Here is a 20507-nt window from a genome sequence, read left to right as displayed (position 1 = left end):
AGGCTATAGTGTGACTGAACAGCTCTGCAGACTCAGCCATCTCAGTTCCACCATACTGTGCAGGGCGGATGGAGACTTCAGAGCTGGGAGAAAGCAAGAGTGATTGGGATGACAACTCAGAGGACTGGTGTTTTTTGGATGCGGTAGTTGAGGTGGCGGAGAGGGCACTTGTTGGACCACTTGAGATCCATTCAAGCATTTTCTTTTTTTGGCCATCATCTACCTTTGTTCCAGTTGTTCATGTTCGTAAAAAAGGGAGCACATCGGATTGTCCACGGTAAGTAGTAGACATCTTACTTTTACTGGTAGATGGTCTATCTTCAGCAGATGTTAATGGAGCTTTGCCACCTTCCCCACGGACAAACCCTTTTTTTCCCTTTTACAACACGCCTCTTCCCCTTTCCACCAGCATGTGTCATTTTGCCACTCATTTTGATTGCGACAAGATTGTGCACTTAAAATGTGGTAGTAAAAATTAAGAGGTGGCGTAGATTGCAACGGTGGTCTAGCTTTATTAACAGCAGAATAAACAACAATAACTATCCCTGGCAATGCAACTATGGCCCTTAAACTGGCAGCATAGTTTGCTATTAGAATGGCTTAGTAACAATGAGTTTCAGTCTGCAATGAAGAGGTGCCGCAAATAGCTTTGCACCAGTGGAACAATTATGAAGTCCAACAGCCACTTTTAGGATGCCACTAAGTTTCCTCAGTGTTTGCTAGTATAATGGCTTAGTAACAATGAGCTTGAGTGTGCAATGCAGAGGTGCTGCAAATAGCTTTGCACCAGTGGGACAATAATGGAAGTCCAACAGCCACTTTTAGGATGCCACTAAGTTTACTCAGTGTTTGCTAGTATAATAGCTTAGTAACAATGAGTTTGAGTGTGCAATGCAGTGGTGCTGCAAATAGCTTTGCACCAGTGAAGCACAAATTGAGTACAACAGACACTTTTAGGATGCCACTAAGTTTCCTCAGTGTTTGCTAGTATAATGGCTTAGTAACAATGAGTTTGATTGTGCAATGCAGAGGTGCTGCAAATAGATTTGCACTAGTGGGACACTAATGGCAGTCCAACAGCCACTTTTAAGTTGCCACTAAGTTTCCTCAGTGTTTGCTAGTATAATGGCTTAGTAACAATGAGCTTGAGTGTGCAATGCAGAGGTGCTGCAAATAGCTTTGCACCAGTGGGACAATAATGGAAGTCCAACAGCCACTTTTAGGATACCACTAAGTTTAGTCAGTGTTTGCTAGTATAATGGCTTAGTAACAATGAGTTTGAGTGTGCAATGCAGTGGTGCTGCAAATAGCTTTGCACCAGTGGGACAATAATGGAAGTCCAACAGCCACTTTTAGGATGCCAGTAAGTTTACTCAGTGTTTGCTAGTATAATGGCTTAGTAACAATGAGCTTGAGTGTGCAATGTAGAGGTGCTGCAAATAGATTTGCACTTATGGGACACTAATGGAAGTCCAACAGCCACTTTTTGGATGGCACTAAGTTTTTTTTTAAACTCGTTTTATTGAAGGTTAAGTAAGACATTACATTATAGGATGAGTCAGCAATTTGTACTTTACAAGAATACACGTATACTGTTTGATAAGCAGGGTAATAAAGCAGCAACAATTAAATCAACCTCTATTACTTTCAATCTGGCCTTAGCACATTAATCATTGCAGAGGTGTCAGTTAGCGCAACATATCCATTCTGAGGCAAAAAGCCCATGCCAATAAGAGAGGCGCAACCCAGATTACAGAGATCTCGTTATATCCCCAATACAGTATATCATAAATCACGTAATTCTCCTTTCCACCCATCGGAGCACCATTAGTTATTATCACGCTAGTACCGACTGTAGGCTATCAGCTAGGGAGCCGGGTGATCCTCCGGTCAAGGGCGAACCCATCCAACTACCCCATATTTTGTCGAATTTATTCAAAGAACCTCTTATCTTATAAACATAGTGTTCTGACGGAATTATAGCATTTACCAATGCAATCCATGAGGCTCTAGTTGGAGGGTGAGTGCTCATCCAATTTAGTATAATTCCCTTCCGGGCCAAAAATAATACCTTTTTTATTAGCAAATTTTCATTTTGGGTCCAGGAGCGTACATCCACCACCCCAAATAGACACAGAATTGGGCTCAGAGCAACTCCTTTCTGAAGTATGGTGGAAAGAGTCGCTACAACCTCACTCCAATAGGAGAGAATGACCCGGCAGTCCCATATCATGTGCCAGAAATCAGCACCGTCTCTCCCGCATCTCGGACAGCCCATCCCCACCAAATTATTCACCTTTTTCATCTTGTTTAGTCTCTGAGGAGTAATATAACTTTGGTGTATTATGTACAACTGAATCAGTCTGTTATTGACTGCAGGAGAGACCAGCGTGTGGGATTCGACAATGTCATCCCACACTACATCATCAATTTCACGGATCCTGACACTCCACCTCTCCCGGACAGAAAGAGGACTGTTCATGGCCTTGACCCGAATAAGGGAGGAGTACAATTTAGAAATAAGGCCTCCAGGGCCCTGTGATCTGATAATTCCAATGACTGGAAAGGAAGAGAATCTAATCCCACGACCAGAGAACTGAGCCCGAAAGGCGTGCCTAATCTGGAGATACTGAAACCCATGAGATTCCGGCAGAACAAATTCTGCACGCAGTTGTGCAAAGGGGAGTTCACCATCCCGGACCAGTGATCCCAGGGAGACTATTCCTCGATTCCTCCATTCACCAAACCCCGGCAGTCCACAAAAGTGAGGAAGGTCCAGGTTATCCCATAAGGGTATCTCAGTTGGCATATCATGAAATCCGAAAATGGCTTTAGCCTCTTTCCAGACCCTGGCCCCCAGTTTGTCTATTGGAAGGACCCGACCCTCAGGAGCCCTCTTGTGGTCCGCCAACAATCGCCATAGGAGATCCACACCTGTGAACTCTGCCAGGAGACCCTTCGGAGAACCCCTAACCCCAGGAAGTGTCCATTGTCCCAAATATTTCAATTGTCCGGCCAGATAGCATATGTACAGATCAGGAAGGGCCATACCCCCCATGTCCTTGGGTCTCTGTAATTTGGCCAACTGAACCCTTGATCTGGAAGAGCCCCAGACAAAGGTGATCATCAAAGATTCCAGGGACCGAAAGAAAGAGCGGGGAATCTGTACAAATACATGTTGGGTTATGTAAAGACACTTTGGTTGCACTATCATTTTAAGGAGATTAATCCTTCCCGCCACTGAGAGCGGGAGTTGGCTCCACCTATTAAATTTCTCCCCGAGGTGTGTTAATAAGGGGGCAATATTTCTTGCTATCATCTCCGAAGGGCTTCCCGTCAGTATAATCCCCAGGTATTTAAAATGATCCACCACTGGAACTCTACATATGTGGGTATTCATCATTTCCTCCCTGTCCCTAGATAAGAAGAGGAGGTACGATTTTGACCAATTTATTGACAGGCCCGAGAACTCCCCGAATCGGTCGATTAACTCTACGGCTCTAGGAATGGAGGAATTCGGATCAGACGCAAACAATAGCAGGTCGTCTGCATACAGAGACAAACATTCATCTCCCTTACGATGTCTCACTCCCCGGTAGATTGGGTCCGCCCGAATGCGCACTGCCAACGGTTCCATGGCAAGGGCGAACAGGAGAGGGGATAGAGGACATCCCTGTCTGGTTCCCCTCCCCAAAGGGAAAGTTTCCGAAACTCCGCCTCCCACCTGAATGTTAGCAGTTGGAGCTTTATATATAATCTCAATCCATCTAATAAAATCGTTGCCGAAACCAAATGCCCGCAGCACCTCCAGCAGGTATGGCCATTCTATAGAGTCAAAGGCTTTGGCCGCATCCAGGGAGACCAGAGCCCAATCCTCCTCTAACTTGGTGCCCATCTGTAGAATCACCTGCGCCCTCCTCAAATTATCCGAGGTACTTCTACCCGGAATGAATCCAGACTGATCCTCATGTATTATGGAGGAGATCACCTTATTGAGTCTAGTTGCTAGAATTTTGGTAAGAATTTTGTAATCAGAGTTCAACAGAGAGATCGGTCTGTACGAGCCACAATCCAATGGATCCTTATATGGTTTCAATAGTAGCACGATGGTTGCCTCATAGAAGGAATCAGGTAACCGTCCCCTGCGGAACAAGGCCTCAGCCGTTTCCAGGAGAACTGGAGCCAGCTCCCCCCTATACTTGTCAAATATTTCAATCGGGAGTCCGTCTGGGCCAGACGCCTTACCCTTATTGAGGGCTCCCATCGCCTCCACCATCTCTTCCATGCTAATGGGCTCATCCAAGGCCGACCTCTGGGCCAAAGTCAATCTGGGAAACTCTAGATCCTGCAAGTATTCAGTGATCTCCTCCCTTGACACAGTCAGCCTGGACCCATATAGGTTCCTATAGAAGTCCAGAAACACCTTCAGAATACCAGTGACGGAGGTGATTGATTCGCCACCGGGGTCTCTGATCTTAAGGACCGCAGGTGAGCTAGTGGATTGGCGCACCAGGAACGCTAGTAAACTACTAGATTGGTTCCCTTGCTCAAAATATCTCTGGTTCATGAAGAAGACATGTCTCTTAGCCTTATCTTGCAGGTACAAAATATATTTCCTCCCAGCCTGTAGCCATTGAGATCTGTTTTCTTCAGAAGGGTCCGAGGTGAATCTATGTTCAAGCACTCTATTTTGAGTGGCCAATTCCTCCTCCTCTCTGGCCGCCTGTTTCTTGACATAAGAGATAGAGGAGTGACAGCATCCCCTCAAATACGCCTTAAGGGCGTCCCAATAGGCCGAGTGATTCTCTTCCACGGAGTTCGTCTCGGTGTATGCCCTGAGCTGATCAGGAATCCTATCATTGGTACCAAAAAGTGACAGCCACCAAGGGTTAATCTTCCGTGACATTTTACGAGATTTACATCCTTCCCATTTAATGCTGACAAATACCGGGGAATGGTCTGATACTGATCTGGGCAGGTGACATACCGATTGTATATGGGCACAGACTCTTTCATTTCCACAAATGTACCGTATTTTTCGGACCATAAGACGCACTTTTTTTCTCCCAAATGTTGGGGGAAAGTTGGGGGTGCGTCTTATGGTCTGACTATAGGGCTGCGGCTGGGAATGAGGGTGCTGCAGGTCATTGGGGGCACGAGCAGGCAGCAGCAGCGCCTGCCGTGACCACGTGGGCCCGCTCATTACATATGCACGCCCATCCTCCCGCCCATCTCTCAGCGCTGAAGCCGGCGCTGACAGGTGGGCGGGAGGACGAGCGGGGACGCGCGCATAGCAAAAAGCCGGCCGCATGATCACCCCTGGCAATTACAGCCTGGAGTGATCATGTGCGGCTGTATTCACTGCCCCCCGCGCGTCATTACCAGCGCGGGGTGCAGTGAATCAGTACACTCACCCGTCCCCGTGTGTGGAGCCGCCCCCCCTGCTGCACGCGATGTCTTCCTGTCTGTGCCGGTCAGCTGATCTGTGCTGAGCCGGTCAGCTGATCTGTGCTGAGCCGGTCAGCTGATCTGTGCTGAGCTGGTCAGCTGATCGGCACAGACAGGAAGACATCGCGATGCAGCAGGGGAACGGCTCCACACACACAGATCAGTGGTGCAGAGAGGAAGATGTGATCGGTGCTGCAGGGAGTGAGGAAAAGGTGAGTATAAACGTTTATTTTTTTCTCTGTGCTAAAGGATACAGGCCATATACCAGGATGGTATATGAGCACGATGGGGGCATATAGCAGGATTCGAGTATATGAGCAGGCTGGATGGGGGGGTATGTGAACAGGCTGGATGGGGGGGTATGTAAACAGGCTGGATGGGGGGGGGGTATGTGAACAGGCTGGATGGGGGGGGTATGTGAACAGGCTGGATGGGGGGGGGGGTATGTGAACAGGCTGGATGGGGGGGGGGGTATGTGAACAGGCTGGATGGGGGGGGGGTATGTGAACAGGCTGGATGGGGGGGGGTATGTGAACAGGCTGGATGGGGGGGTATGTGAACAGGCTGGAAGGGGGGGTATGTGAACAGGCTGGATGGGGGGGTATGTGAACAGGCTGGATGGGGGGGTATGTGAACAGGCTGGATGGGGGGGTATGTGAACAGGCTGGATGGGGGGGTATGTGAACAGGCTGGATGGGGGGGTATGTGAACAGGCTGGATGGGGGGGTATGTGAACAGGCTGGATGGGGGGGTATGTGAACAGGCTGGATGGGGGGGTATGTGAACAGGCTGGATGGGGGGGGTATGTGAACAGGCTGGATGGGGGGGGTATGTGAACAGGCTGGATGGGGGGGGTGTATGTGAACAGGCTGGATGGGGGGGTGTATGTGAACAGGCTGGATGGGGGGGGTGTATGTGAACAGGCTGGATGGGGGGGGTATGTGAACAGGCTGGATGGGGGGGGTATGTGAACAGGCTGGATGGGGGGGTATGTGAACAGGCTGGATTGGGGGGGGGGTATGTGAACAGGCTGGATGGGGGGGGGTATGTGAACAGGCTGAATGGGGGGGGGTATGTGAACAGGCTGGATGGGGGGGTATGTGAACAGGCTGGATGGGGGGGTATGTGAACAGGATGGATGGGGGTTTATAGCAGGATCATATACAAGGCAGGAGGATCATTACCAGGATGGGGTACCTTAGTAGAGAATTTGGTGACATTACCCCCATAACAGTGTCAGCAGCAGATCCTCGCCCCATAACAGTGTGTCATGACCACATTTTTTGCTTAAAGTTTTATTTTCCCATTTTCCTCCTCTAAAACCAGGGTGCGTCTTATAGTCCGGTGCGTCTTATAGTCCGAAAAATACGGTAATCAATTCTAGATAATGAGTTTTTCCCTGGGGTATAACATGTATATTCTCTCAGTACTGGGTTAAAAAACCGCCACATGTCGCACCATCCCACCTCCTGGAGGAATGCACTCAATCTAGTTTGCATCGTAGGGGAGATCGGGACCTGTCGGGTGTTGAATCTATCCAGTCCTGGGTTATTAATCAAATTGAAGTCCCCCATGCAGATCACCAAGGCTTGTGGGAATTGTGAGGCAAACTTAGCCGCTTCATACAAAATTGAGATTCCCATCGCAGGGGGGATGTATATGGCTAAGATCACTATCATTATCCCGTCGATATGAGCCTGGATAAACACATACCTCCCATCATTATCGTTTATAATCGTACCCGGGTCCCATCGCAATGCTTTATGGACTAGTACCGATACTCCCCTAGAATATGAGGAATGAACAGAGTGAGCTGACCATTGAACCCAAGGCTTCTGAAGCACTCTAGTGGTTTCCAACAATAAATGGGTCTCTTGTAAACATACAATCTGAGCTTTGGATTTTTTGATTTGTGCGAATACTGCCGCCCGTTTCCTGGATGTGCCCTAACATTCCATGTCATCAAGCTTAAAGCCATTGAAGTGTATCTCTTACTGGATTAATAGAGAAATGTCAAAAACTTAACCCACAGTAGAACTTGGGCAAACGTACCCTTAAATACAAACTATCGGTTGCGCACACACAGCCGAAAAGAACTGGTCCAGTAGTGTGACCAGGAGAGAGTGTCCCTAGTAACGACCAGGGTGAACCAACGTGGCTAGATGGTGTACTTGGTACGGGGGTGTCCTCGAAGCAAGGACTTAAGCTTCTCCTGCAGTCCAACGTATTGAATTACCCTGCAACATAGCCTATTAATCGTACGTGGGTAAGAGAACCCAGAGTGAATGGGCATAGAAATAGGGGAGAGGAAAGAAGGGAAAAAAAAAAAATAAAAAGGAAAAGATGAGCGAAAGAAGAGAGAGGGTGAGGAGGAGAGAATATAGAACTATAAGAAGGAGAAAGGTAACGGAAGGCATACTGGGTGGAAACTGGGGGAGAGAGAGGAAGGTTAAAGAGAGAAGCTGGAGAGAATAGCAAGAGAAGACTGGATGCCACTAAGTTTCCTCAGTGTTTGCTAGTATAATGGCTTAGTAACAATGAGTTTGAGTGTGCAATGCAGTGGTGCTGCAAATAGCTTTGCACCAGTGGGACAATAATGGAAGTCCAACAGCCACTTTTAGGATGCCACTAAGGCGGGCTTTGCACACTACGACATCGCAGGTGCGATGTCGGTGGGGTCAAATTGAAAATGATGTATTTCCGGCATCGCATGCGACATCGTAGTGTGTAAAGGTTTGATGATACGATTAACGAGCGCAAAAGCATCGTAATTGTATCATTGGTGCAGCGTCGGCGTAATCCATAATTACGCTGACGCGACGGTCCGATGTTGTTCCTCGCTACTGCGGCAGCACACATCGCTGTGTGTGAAGTCGCAGGAGCGAGGAACATCTCCTACCGGCGTCACCGCGGCTTCCGTAGGATATGCAGAAGGAAGGAGGTGGGCGGGATGTTTACATCCCGCTCATCTCCATTCCTCCGCTCCTATTGGCCGCCTGCCGTGTGACGTCGCAGTGATGCCGCATGACCCGCCCCCTTAATAAGGAGGCGGGTCGCCGGCCAGAGCGACGTCGCAGGGCGGGTGAGTCCATGTGAAGCTGCCGTAGCGATAATGTTCGCTACGGCAGCTATCACAAGGATATCGCAGCTGCGACGGGGGCGGGGACTATCGCGCTCGGCATCGCAGCAACGGCTTGCGATTTCGCAGCGTGCAAAGTAACCCCTTAGTTTACTCAGTGTTTGCTAGTATAATGGCTTAGTAACAATGAGCTTGAGTGTGCAATGCAGTGGTGCTGCAAATAGCTTTACACCAGTGGGACAATAATGGAAGTCCAACAGCCACTTTTAGAATGCCACTAAGGTTACTCAGTGTTTGCTAGTATAATGGCTTAGTAACAATGAGCTTGAGTGTGCAATGCAGTGGTGCTGCAAATAGCTTTACACCAGTGGGACAATAATGGAAGTCCAACAGCCACTTTTAGGATGCCACTAAGTTTCCTCAGTGTTTGCTAGTATAATTGCTTAGTAACAATGAGCTTGAGTGTGCAAAGGGCAGGAGGGTACAGTAGCAGGGTTGTGGGTCAGTGTACAGGAAAGGAAGCCTCACTTTCTATCCCTCCTAATGGGGAAATGCAGCGAGGAAGTCCCTGAGCTTAGCTACACAGACGCTGTTATCTTCTGTAGCTGTTAAAATCTGTTTCCACGGACCTGACTGTCACCTCTGAACCTGCTGTTATTAGCCCTTACAAGGGCTAATAGAAACTTCTATCCCTATTCTGTATAGCGCTGTGTGTAGAGCGTACACAGCAGTATCGGAGACAGGAGCTACGCCAGCAGTGACTGACACCCAGACGCAGAAGAGGTAATGGCGTCCGGACGGGCAGATACCTGTTTTTATAATGCAGGGACATGTGTCATGGACAGCCTATCACATATGCCGTTGCTTCTCTGGCTAAAAATCCACTTAGCTGTGTGTGTGTCTGGGATTGGCTGACATGCTGGCCCTCTCCACTACATGCGCGCGCTTAGGGAAGGAAGACAAGGAAAAAAAAAAAAAAAAATGGCGATCGCCATTATCCCAGCAGCAGTGATCTGAATGCGCTGTTCCCGCACACTATACGCTGAAATTTCATAATAGTGTGAGTCACAGAGTGACTTACACTATTACAGTGGAAAGCCAGCTAGTAATTAGCTTGGCTTTTTGCTGCTGGAACCGTTCTCAAACGTAACTAGAACTATCGAGCTTTAGCAAAAAGCTCGAGTTCTAGTTCGATCTAGAACACCCCCCAAAAGCACTTGAACCGCGAACTGGAGAACCACGAACCACGAACCGCGCTCAACTCTACTAACTCTACTAATAACCTGTAGTTCCAGGCTCCATTTACTTTAATGGAGGCATGTTTTTTGGAGAATAACTGTAAAGCGCGGGGTTACATTTTTTTTTATCAAAACTTAGTCTACGATGTTCCCTGGGTCACATGAGGTGTCTGTGCAAAATTTCGTGATTGTAAATGTGACAGTGCGGATACACTTTTTGTTTCACTTTTTCCCCATTATGTAGATAGGGGCAAAATTGATTGGTAAATCAGAACGCACGGGGTTAAAATTTCGCCTCACAACATAGTCTTTAACGCTCTCGGGGTCCAGACGTGTGAGTGTGCAAAATTTTGTGGCTGTAGCTGCGACGGTGCAGATGCCAATCCCGGACACACACACACACACACACACACACACACACATTCAGCTTTATATATTAGACATCCACTTTTAATGTTCACTAGAGTTGAGCGCGGTTCGAGGTTCTCCAGTTCTAGGCTCGAGTGATTTTGGGGCCTGTTCTAGATCGAACTAGAACTCGAGCTTTTTGCAAAAGCTCGATAGTTCTAGAAACGTTCGAGAACGGTTCTAGCAGCAAAAAAACAGCTAATTCCTAGCTGGCTTTCCGCTGTAATAGTGTAAGTCACTCTGAAATTTCAGTGTATAGTGTGCGGGAACAGCGCCTTCAGATCACTGCTGTATGGATAATGGCGATAGCCATTTTTTTTTTTTTTTTCTTGTCTTCCTTCCCTAAGCGCGCGCGTGTAGTGGGGAGGGCCAGCATGTCAGCCAATCCCAGACACGCACACAGCTAAGTGGACTTTTAGCCAGAGAAGCAACGGCATGTGTGATAGGATGTCCATGTCACATGTCCCTGCATTATAAAAACGAGTATCTGCCCGTCCGGACGCCATTATCTCTTCTGCGTCCTTGGTGTCAGACATCACTGGCGCAGCTCCGTCCTTTGTCCTATCGCCGATACTGCTGTATGCGCTCTATACACAGCGCTGGACAGCTTAGGGATAGCACTTTCTATCAGTCCTTTTAAGGGCTCGTACCGGCAGGGTCAGAGCCATAGGTGACAGGTCCTGAAAACAGAGACAGCGTCTGTGTAGCTAAGGTCAGGGATTTCCTCGCTGCAGTTCCCCATTAGGAGGGAATAGAAAGGCAGACTTCCTTTCCTCTACCCAGAGCCCCACAATCCTGGCACTGTACCCTCCTGTCCTCTGCACACTCCAACTCATTATAACTAAGCCATTATACTAGCAAACACTGAGTGTACCTAGTGGCATCCTAAACGTGGCTATTGGACTTCTATATAGTCCCAGTAGTGCACAGATATTTGCAGCACGTCTGCCTGCATTGCACACTCAAACTGATAGTTACTAAGCCATTATACTAGCAAACACTGAGTGAACTTAGTGTCATCCTAAACGTGGCTGTTGGACTTCTGTATAGTCCCAGTAGTGCACAGATATTTGCAGCACGTCTGCCTGCATTGCACACGCAAACTGATAGTTACTAAGCCATTATACTAGCAAACACTGAGTGTACCTAGTGGCATCCTAAACGTGGCTGTTGGACTTCTGTATAGTCCCAGTAGTGCACAGATATTTGCAGCACGTCTGCCTGCATTGCACACTCAAACTGATAGTTACTAAGCCATTATACTAGCAAACACTGAGTGAACTTAGTGTCATCCTAAACGTGGCTGTTGGACTTCTGTATAGTCCCAGTAGTGCACAGATATTTGCAGCACGTCTGCCTGCATTTCACACTCAAACTGATAGTTACTAAGCTATTATACTAGCAATTTATGCTGCCAGTTTAAGGGCCATAGTTGCATTGTCAGGGATATTTATTCTTTATTATTCTGCTGTTATTAAAGCTAGACCACCGCTGCAATCTACACCACCTCTCAATTTTTACTACCACATTTTCAGTGCACAATCTTGTCGCAATCAACATGAGTGGCAAAATGACAGATGCTGGTGGAAAGGGGAAGAGGCGTGTTGGAAAAGGAAAAAAAGGGTTTGTCCGTGGGGAAGGTGGCAAAGCTCCATTATCATCTGCTGAAGATAGACCATCTACCAGTAAAAGTAAGATGTCTACTACTTACCGTGGACAATCCGATGTGCTCCCTTTTTTATGGACACGAACAACAGGAACAAAGGTAGATGATGGCCAAAAAAAGAAAATGCTTGAATGGATCTCAAGTGGTCCAACAAGTGCCCTCTCAGCCACTTCAAGTACCGCATCCAAAAAACACCAGTCCTCTGAGTTGTCATCCCAATCAAACTTGCTTTCTCCCAGCTCTGAAGTCTCCATCAGCCCTGCACAGTATGGTGGAACTGAGATGGCTGAGTCTGCAGAGCTGTTCAGTTACACTATAGCCTGGGAATCAGAGGTCTGCTCCCAAGCTACAGTGAGTACAGATCAGGAAATGGTCTGCAGTGATGCCCAGAACCTTTGTGACTCTGATTCAGGCCGTGAGGACCAAGTTTCTGAGCATAATGTTGACCCTTTGTCACAAACTGTAACACCTGTGGTTATAGACAATGAGGAACACACTGATGAAGATGAGACGCAGATACCCGATTGGGATGACAACTTAAATATTCGGTCAGGGCAAGAAGAGGCTCGGTCTGAGGGGGAGGGGAGTGCAAACACAACAATTGATGATGAAGTTCTAGATCCCACCTACTGTCAACCCACAGTCAGGCACTCGAGGAGGTCAACAGAGGTGGTGGAGGAGGATGCAACTGATGACGAAGTTACCTTGCGCCTTCCTTGACAGAGTCGGAGTACTGGTAGCATGTCTACAACTGCATCCTCAGCCACCACTCTGCCTCTGAGCACTAGTCGGGGTGGATCAACAGGTCGCATGCCCTCTAAGCCTTGCCTAGCCTGGTCCTTTTTTGACATAGCAAAAGATCGCCCAAATTATGTGATCTGTAAAATTTGTCATGGTTCTCTTAGTAGAGGTCAAAACCTCAGCAGTTTGACAACTTCTTCCATGAATCGTCACATGAATAAATATCATATGTCCCGGTGGGAAGCTCACCGTGCTGCAATGCGGCCTAGCGGAGCGAACCATCCACTGCCTGCCCCTTCCAGTGCATCCGCGCGCTCTTCATCTTCTAGGACTGTGGGGACAGCTGTCACACCTGTTTTTCCACGCACAACTTCCACCACTGTAACCGCAACAGGCACTTTGCTTGGTAGGTCGTCAGTTGGTTTGGAAGGGGAAACAAGTGCATGTATACAGCTCTCTCAGACATCGATAGCATCAACATTGGATGAAGGCAACATCATGTCTCCGCCTGCACTTTCCTCACAAACCTGCATTTTTCCAGGGACACCCTACTCAACACCATCTACACACAGCAGCCAGATCTCTGTCCCTCAGATGTGGTCAAATAAAAGGCCATTTCCTGCGACCCATGACAAAGCTAAGAGGTTGACTCTATCCCTCTGTAAGCTCTTGGCTACCGAAATGCTGCCTTTCCGCCTAGTGGACACACAGGATTTTAGAGACCTTATGTCTGTCGCTGTGCCTCAGTACCAGATGCCTAGTCGCCACTACTTCTCTAAGAAAGGTGTGCCCGCGCTACACCAGCATGTCGCACAAAACATCACCGCTTCCTTGAGAAACTCTGTGTGTGAACGGGTGCATTTCACCACCGATACTTGGACCAGTAAGCATGGACAGGGACGTTACATGACGCTGACTGGGCACTGGGTAACTATGGTGATAGATGGTGAAGGGTCTGCTGCACAAGTCTTGCCGTCCCCACGACTTGTGTGTCAATCCTCTGTCTGTCCAAGTTCCGACACTGCTTCTGCCTCCTCCACCTCATCTGGGTCCTCCACCTCCGCCCCAAGCCTGCCTGGTCAGGCCACCAGCGTTCTCACTGCGCAGAAGGAATCACGCACCCCTCATTACTATGCTGGCAGCAGAGCGCAACAGCATCAGGCGGTCTTTAGCTTGACATGTCTTGGGAATAGGAGTCACACAGCTGAGGAGTTGTGGTCAGCTCTGCGGTCCGAGTTTAATAAATGGTTGTCTCCACTCAACCTGCAGCCTGGTAAGGCCGTGTGCGACAATGCTGCAAACCTGGGTGCGGCCCTTCGCCTGAGCAATGTGACACACGTACCTTGTATGGCTCACGTGTTGAACCTTGTCGTCCAGCAATTTTTAACACACTATCCCGGTCTAGATGGCCTTCTGACCAGGGCACGAAAACTGTCTGCTCAATTCCGCCGTTCAAGCGCCGCAGCTGAGCGACTTGCATCGCTCCAGAAGTCTTTCGGCCTGCCGGTTCATCGCCTGAAATGCGATGTGGCGACACGCTGGAATTCAACTCTCCACATGTTACAGCGACTGTGGCAGCACCGCCGAGCCCTGGTGCAATACGTCATGACGTATAGCCTGGGCCAACGAGATGCAGAGGTGGGGAAGATCACCCTGATGGAGTGGTCTCAGATCAAGGACCTATGCACCCTTCTGCACAGTTTCGACATGGCGACGAATATGTTTAGCGCTGACATTGCCATTATCAGCATGACAATTCCAGTCATTTACATGCTGGAGCACACGCTAAACACTATTCGGAGTCAGGGGGTGGGACAACAGGAAGGGGAGGAACTACAGGAGGATTCATATGCGCAAGGGACAACAACATCACCAAGGTCCAGACGTTCATCATCACCAACGCGGCAGGCATGGGACCATGGGGGACAGGGATCAACAAGGGCGCATAGTAGCAGGCTAAATGTTGAGGAAGGTGCAGGAGAACATGAAGAAATGGAGGACGAACTGTCCATGGACATGGAAGACTCAGCAGATGAGGGAGACCTTGGTTAAATTTCTGTTGAAAGAGGTTGGGGGGAGATGTCAGAGGAAGAAAGAACGGTTAGCACCTCTATGCCACAAACACAGCGTGGACTTGGTCCGCATGGCTGCGCAAGACACATGAGTGCCTTCTTGTTGCACTACCTCCAACATGACCCTCGTATTGTCAAAATTAGAAGTGATGATGAGTACTGGCTTGCCACACTATTAGATCCCCGATACAAGTCCAAATTTTGTGACATAATTCCAGCCATAGAAAGGGACGCACGTATGCAGGAGTATCAGCAGAAGCTGTTACTCGATCTTAGCTCGGCTTTTCCACCAAACAACCGTGCAGGTGCAGGGAGTGATTCTCCCAGTTGTAACTTGACAAACATGGGACGGTCTCGTCATCTTCAACAGTCTACCCGTACCAGTAGGACCATATCTGGTGCTGGTAACAGCAATTTTATGGAATCTTTTCATAATTTTTTTAGACCCTCCTTTGCAAGGCCACCAGAGACAACAAGTCTGACACATAGTCAATGGCTGGAGAGGATGATACAGGAGTATCTCCAAATGAACATCGATGCCATGACTTTGCAAATGGAGCCTTGCTCCTTTCGGGCTTCAAATCTAGAAAAATGGCCAGAGCTCTCCAGTTACGCCTTGGAGATTTTGTCGTGTACAGCTGCCAGCGTTGTCTCTGAACGTGTCTTCAGTGCTGCTGGGTGTGTGCTGACAGATAAGCGCACGCGTCTGTCCAGTGACAATGTGGGCAGACTGACGTTCATCAAAATGAACAAGTCATGGATCCAGAAGGAATTTACTACCCCTGTGTCATCCTGGGGAGAGTAAATGCTTGTGGATTTGGAATGTGCTTGATGCAAATCAAAACATCCTGTTTGCAACTAGGGCACAAGTGCTGCCACTGATAAGGTGTCTGTGTTGCGCCCAATTTTTGGAAAAAAAGGGAGACTCCGCTTGGAGTAACCGTTGCTTGCTGTGTTTTTTAAAAATGATCCAAGATGAACAGAGCTGGGATCAGGAAAGACTTTGCTACCAACCCCGGTGTCATCCTGGGGACGGTTAAGAATAGCGTATTTTTGAATGTGCTTGATGCAAATCAAAACATCCTTTTTGCAACTAGGGCACAAGTGCTGCCACTGATAAGGTGTCTGTGTAGGGCCCAATTTTTGGAAAAAAAGGGAGACTCCGCTTGGAGTCACCTTGCGGTGTTTTACATGATTTTAGAAGGGCGTGCCATGCCTATATCTGTGTGTCCTCCTCTTTTTCCTTGTCCAGCTCTTTTGTTTTCGCATGAGTATATGTCCTTGTCACTTTCCCATGTGTTTGTGTTGTGTTGTGAGTTGTTTGTCACCTTTTGGACACCTTTGAGGGTGTTTTCTAGGTGTTTTTATGTGTTTGTGATTGCCTGCCATTGTTTCCTATGCAGTTCGAGTTCGGTTCGTCGAACGTTCGACGAGCCGAACTCGAACGGGACGTCCGTTCGGCGAACCGACCTCGAGCCGAACCGCGACCGGTTCGCTCATCTCTAATGTTCACCTGTAGTATAATAATTACCTCCAGCCAGTTTTTACCATATTCTCCTGCAGCAATCAGCAGCCACTTCTCACAGATTATAATCACACTTTCCCTATATCATAACAACTAATCACTCCCACCACAGATTATAGTAACATCCCCCACACAGTGCACACATTCTATAAATAAATACATTTTACATAAACCAATCACCATACTCCCTTATCCCAAATGAGCCTGAGTGCTGCAACATTTAATATATAAATACTTGAGTGATGCCGGCAGAGTGACAGAATGACATCAGTGTTCAACAACCTGAGTATTACTGTACGAATTATTGTCACAGTCAACCATGGACAATGTTGTCTCCCAACTCACACGCACTACTCTCCAGCATAGCATGAAAACGCATGCACTGAGTGGGCACTTCCTACAGATTGTGATGCAGGTGCAGATGGTTAACATCTCTCAGCATCTTTACATACAATCCCATCCCGCAGTACATAGCTCCCGATCCTATCAATTTACTATACCATGCTGAAGTACATCAGCTCCCTCTCTATACATTCCCATACTGCAGTCTATCCCTCCTCAGATTCATCATGAAAGACATAACTTCTTGTAGCCCCACTATATATATAGCCCCATCCTGCAGCACTTTGCTCCTCAGCCCCTATAGATACAGCTTCATCATGCAGTACATCACTCCTCCCAGTCCCTGTATATACAGCCCCATACTGCAGTACTTCAGTCTTAGCCCTTATATACAGCCTCATGCTGCAGTACATCACTCTTCAGCCCCTCTATACACAGTCCCATAAAACAGTACATCTTTATTCTCAACCACTCTATATGAAGGACCATCATGGTGCACATCACTCCACTCAGCCCTTTTATATACTGCCTGATCTAGTAGCATGATCTTCAACCCCTCTAAAGCCCCATTATATAGTACATCATTACACTTAGTCCACATACATACTTAGCTTCATCCTGTAGTGCATTAGTCCTCACTGCCCCTCTATATGCAGCTCCATCCTCCAGTACATCACTCTTGTCCTCCTCTCAACCCCTGTATATACAGTCCCATCCTGTAGTATGCAGCTCGTCTCAGTCTTCTATGTATTGCACACTCCTGCAGTACATTACTGCTGTCAGCCCCAAGTCTTGTGCTTTCCTTCTCTCCAGTAGAGAGCAGAAGATATATTTTCAACAATATACAGATTATAATTTACCACAAAAAGAAGAACTGGAGATTTAAATTGGCTGAAGTAAAAATATATATTTTATTAATTCATTATACAAGAAAATATGAAGACAAAAAACACCACATAATTAAAAACAAGGTGCTATTGATATTAACAGGGGAAAGAAGGGAAAAAAGGGGGGGAAAAAAATCCACCCTATCCTGATCCCGCAAGAGGCAGGCACACCAGTGTATATTAAATGGTGTATCAGGGGAGTATACAGTGTAACCATATAATTATAATGGTAGTCAAAGGGTAATAAATAATATATAAAGGGGACAGGGTTATTGCACATTCCAATGTAATTATTCTACTATATTACCCTATGTCCCAGCCTTAATAAACAAGGAAAAAATTACCCAGAGAGAGATGGTAAACGGTTCTCACCCATAATGCAGTAACCCCACCGATGTGCCTCTATCTGCCAGAAACCTCCGACGCGCGTTTCGCGATGTTACATTTACCGCTTCGTCCGGGAGAGTGCACACTCCTGCAGTACATTACTGCTGTCAGCCCCAAGTCTTGTGCTTTCCTTCTCTCCAGTAGAGAGCAGAAGATATATTTTCAACAATATACAGATTATGATGCCGCTACAGATTGAAAGGTGCAAAGGCATCCAGGTGGCCCTAAATAATTGGTAGCCTAACATTTTTTTATGGCTGCCTGGCTGCCAGGTGCCTTGCTGGTGCTGTACCTTTCTTTATCTCATCTGTGGCCACATTACAGACTCCTCTGCCCCTAGCTCAGTACACCCCTTACAAGAGCATGCAAAAAATACACAGACTGTCCTATATCAACGTACCACCAGTGCCTGATAATCCCAATGACCTCAACAATAATGTTATAGGATTTTTTGGCAACCAAACAAATGCACAAGCAAAATATTCTGCACCCAGGTACACAGTCCTTTATATCTGTACTGTGTTCAGAGAATACTGATTTTCTGTTCCATGTCACACTTATGTGTTGAGTGGTCAATGTGTTAACCAGATGGATATGTAAGCAGGAGAAAACAATGTAATTAAAAAGGGCAAAAATGTAATGGACTACCAGGCTACAACATTAGCCTGATATTTCACAAAGAATTAACTAAAAGGAGTTAAGTGGTAAATAAAAATGAGAAGATACAGGCCATTCAATCTGCATATGCCGTTTAAACAAATTATTTTTCTGAACATAACAAGAACTTTTGAACTCCCTTCATATTCTCATTAACCAACCCTCTTAGTAAGGCATTCCGTGAATACAACTCCCTTTTCGGGAAGAAATACTTCCTTGTGTTTCCCTTGTGTAAAATTAACAAACACTTTCAAAGTTTGACCTCCTGTTTTAGCATTTCCCCTCTAAAACATGTTTCCTTTCATTGCTTCGCTATTAAATGTATGCAATTTTCCATTACATTTAACTTCTATAAGTAAAGTTGCATAAGCAAAGGTTTGGCTATGTGAGTTAGACCACCACAGCACAACATCAGATCTTACAAACTCCGGGGCACAGTAATTGGGACTGAACACAGGAGGAAAATTGTATTTTCCAAAAGGTATGCACCATTATGATATCAAATCATAATCTTAGCCTTTTTGGTTATTTAGGTTTAGAATGGTATACAAACTGGTTATATAATTAAGGTAGTCTTATAAGTATACAACAAACAGGAGTATGGTGCCTTATTTGGCTACAGTTTACTTTTTTTTTGGCTGCAATTACCATAATTTAAATAACATGTAGTAAATATGTAAGTAGTATAAGTATAGTAATTTAGAAATAAATCAATTATATTGATACAAGTAGTTTATGTTCCATATAATCATTACATGTATAATGAGTCACGCTGATCTGGTAGACCAAAGAGGACACAAAGAACCAATTAGTAGAGTTAATTAGTGGAATAGGATTAGAATGCCCAAAGTCAGTGAGAGAACATTTTGTCATTTTTGTTGCTGTTTTTATATACATTGTGTTTAAGGTATGTAACTATACATATGCAGAGGCTGTGACTTTAGCTAGCCATTTGACCCTCTTCAGAGGACCTATAAGTATTTTTTCCCAATATCATGGCTTACAAATTTATCATTGGGGTAACGGAATGTCAAGAATTCCTTCTAGTTGGAAGTAGGACAATAAATAATAAGTACTGGTTGTACTAAATAGAATTAGTAGAATGTATTGTATATTTCAAATATCATATAATTATTTTTAGACATTGTAGCTAAAGACAGAGGTTTTCTAAAAGGCTTGACACTAAGATTTCACAAAAGTTATAACATAATATCCTGAGACATATAGGCCCGATTCATGAAACATGTTTTTACAGTATTCTGATGTGAAATTATTTGGAATGTCCTAAATATTGGGCCACAACTTATATCTGAGCAAAAATATTGCAACTTTTAGCATTTTTATTCCACTTAAGCAGTGGGCAGAGCTTAACCAGGAAGGGGTTTGACAAAAGTGTAGTAAATTAACAGATTAACAAAAATGTACTCCAATTCCTGCTTGGAGTACTCTTCTTACACTAGTGCACACAAGCTGAAAGATGTAGACATATAAAAAAAAAATATGTCACTTTTTATTTCAGTGCACCCTTCATTATTATTAGTTTGCAAAACACCAGTCTTGATGAAGCGGCACCAAAATGTGCAACTGTACCTAATATATAATCACCTATTAGTAAGAATATTGTCCCTTCTGTAAAAATCTACTTCTCTACTGCTGTTAAAAATTGAGAGCAAAATATATTACTTTTCTTTCCTTCTTTACCTTTAGTCGCTTTAGGAGAATCTTGTGATTTAAAATAATTGTAGACTGATTTTTTAATATTTCCCCTAAACTGAAAAACATTAGCTTTTACAATATTGTACAATGCAAAAATAAAATTAATAGGATGGTGCTATGATATATAACCAGAGAATGAGCTGTTCGATGCACAGTTTTTGGCATATAGACATAACTTATATTCTACTATATACAGTGGTGTGTAAATGTGGTTGCCCCTTCCTGATTTCTTATTATTTTGCATGATTGTCACACTTAAATGTTTCAGATCACTATACAAATTTAAATATTATTATTATTATTAATATTTATTTATAGAGCACCATTGATTCCATGGTGCT

The sequence above is a fragment of the Anomaloglossus baeobatrachus genome, chromosome 2, assembly GCF_048569485.1.
Source record: "Anomaloglossus baeobatrachus isolate aAnoBae1 chromosome 2, aAnoBae1.hap1, whole genome shotgun sequence".
In the NCBI taxonomy this organism is placed as follows: Eukaryota; Metazoa; Chordata; class Amphibia; order Anura; family Aromobatidae; genus Anomaloglossus; species Anomaloglossus baeobatrachus.
The sequence above is the reverse complement of the archived record's forward strand: the minus strand, read 5'-3'. Positions refer to the sequence as shown.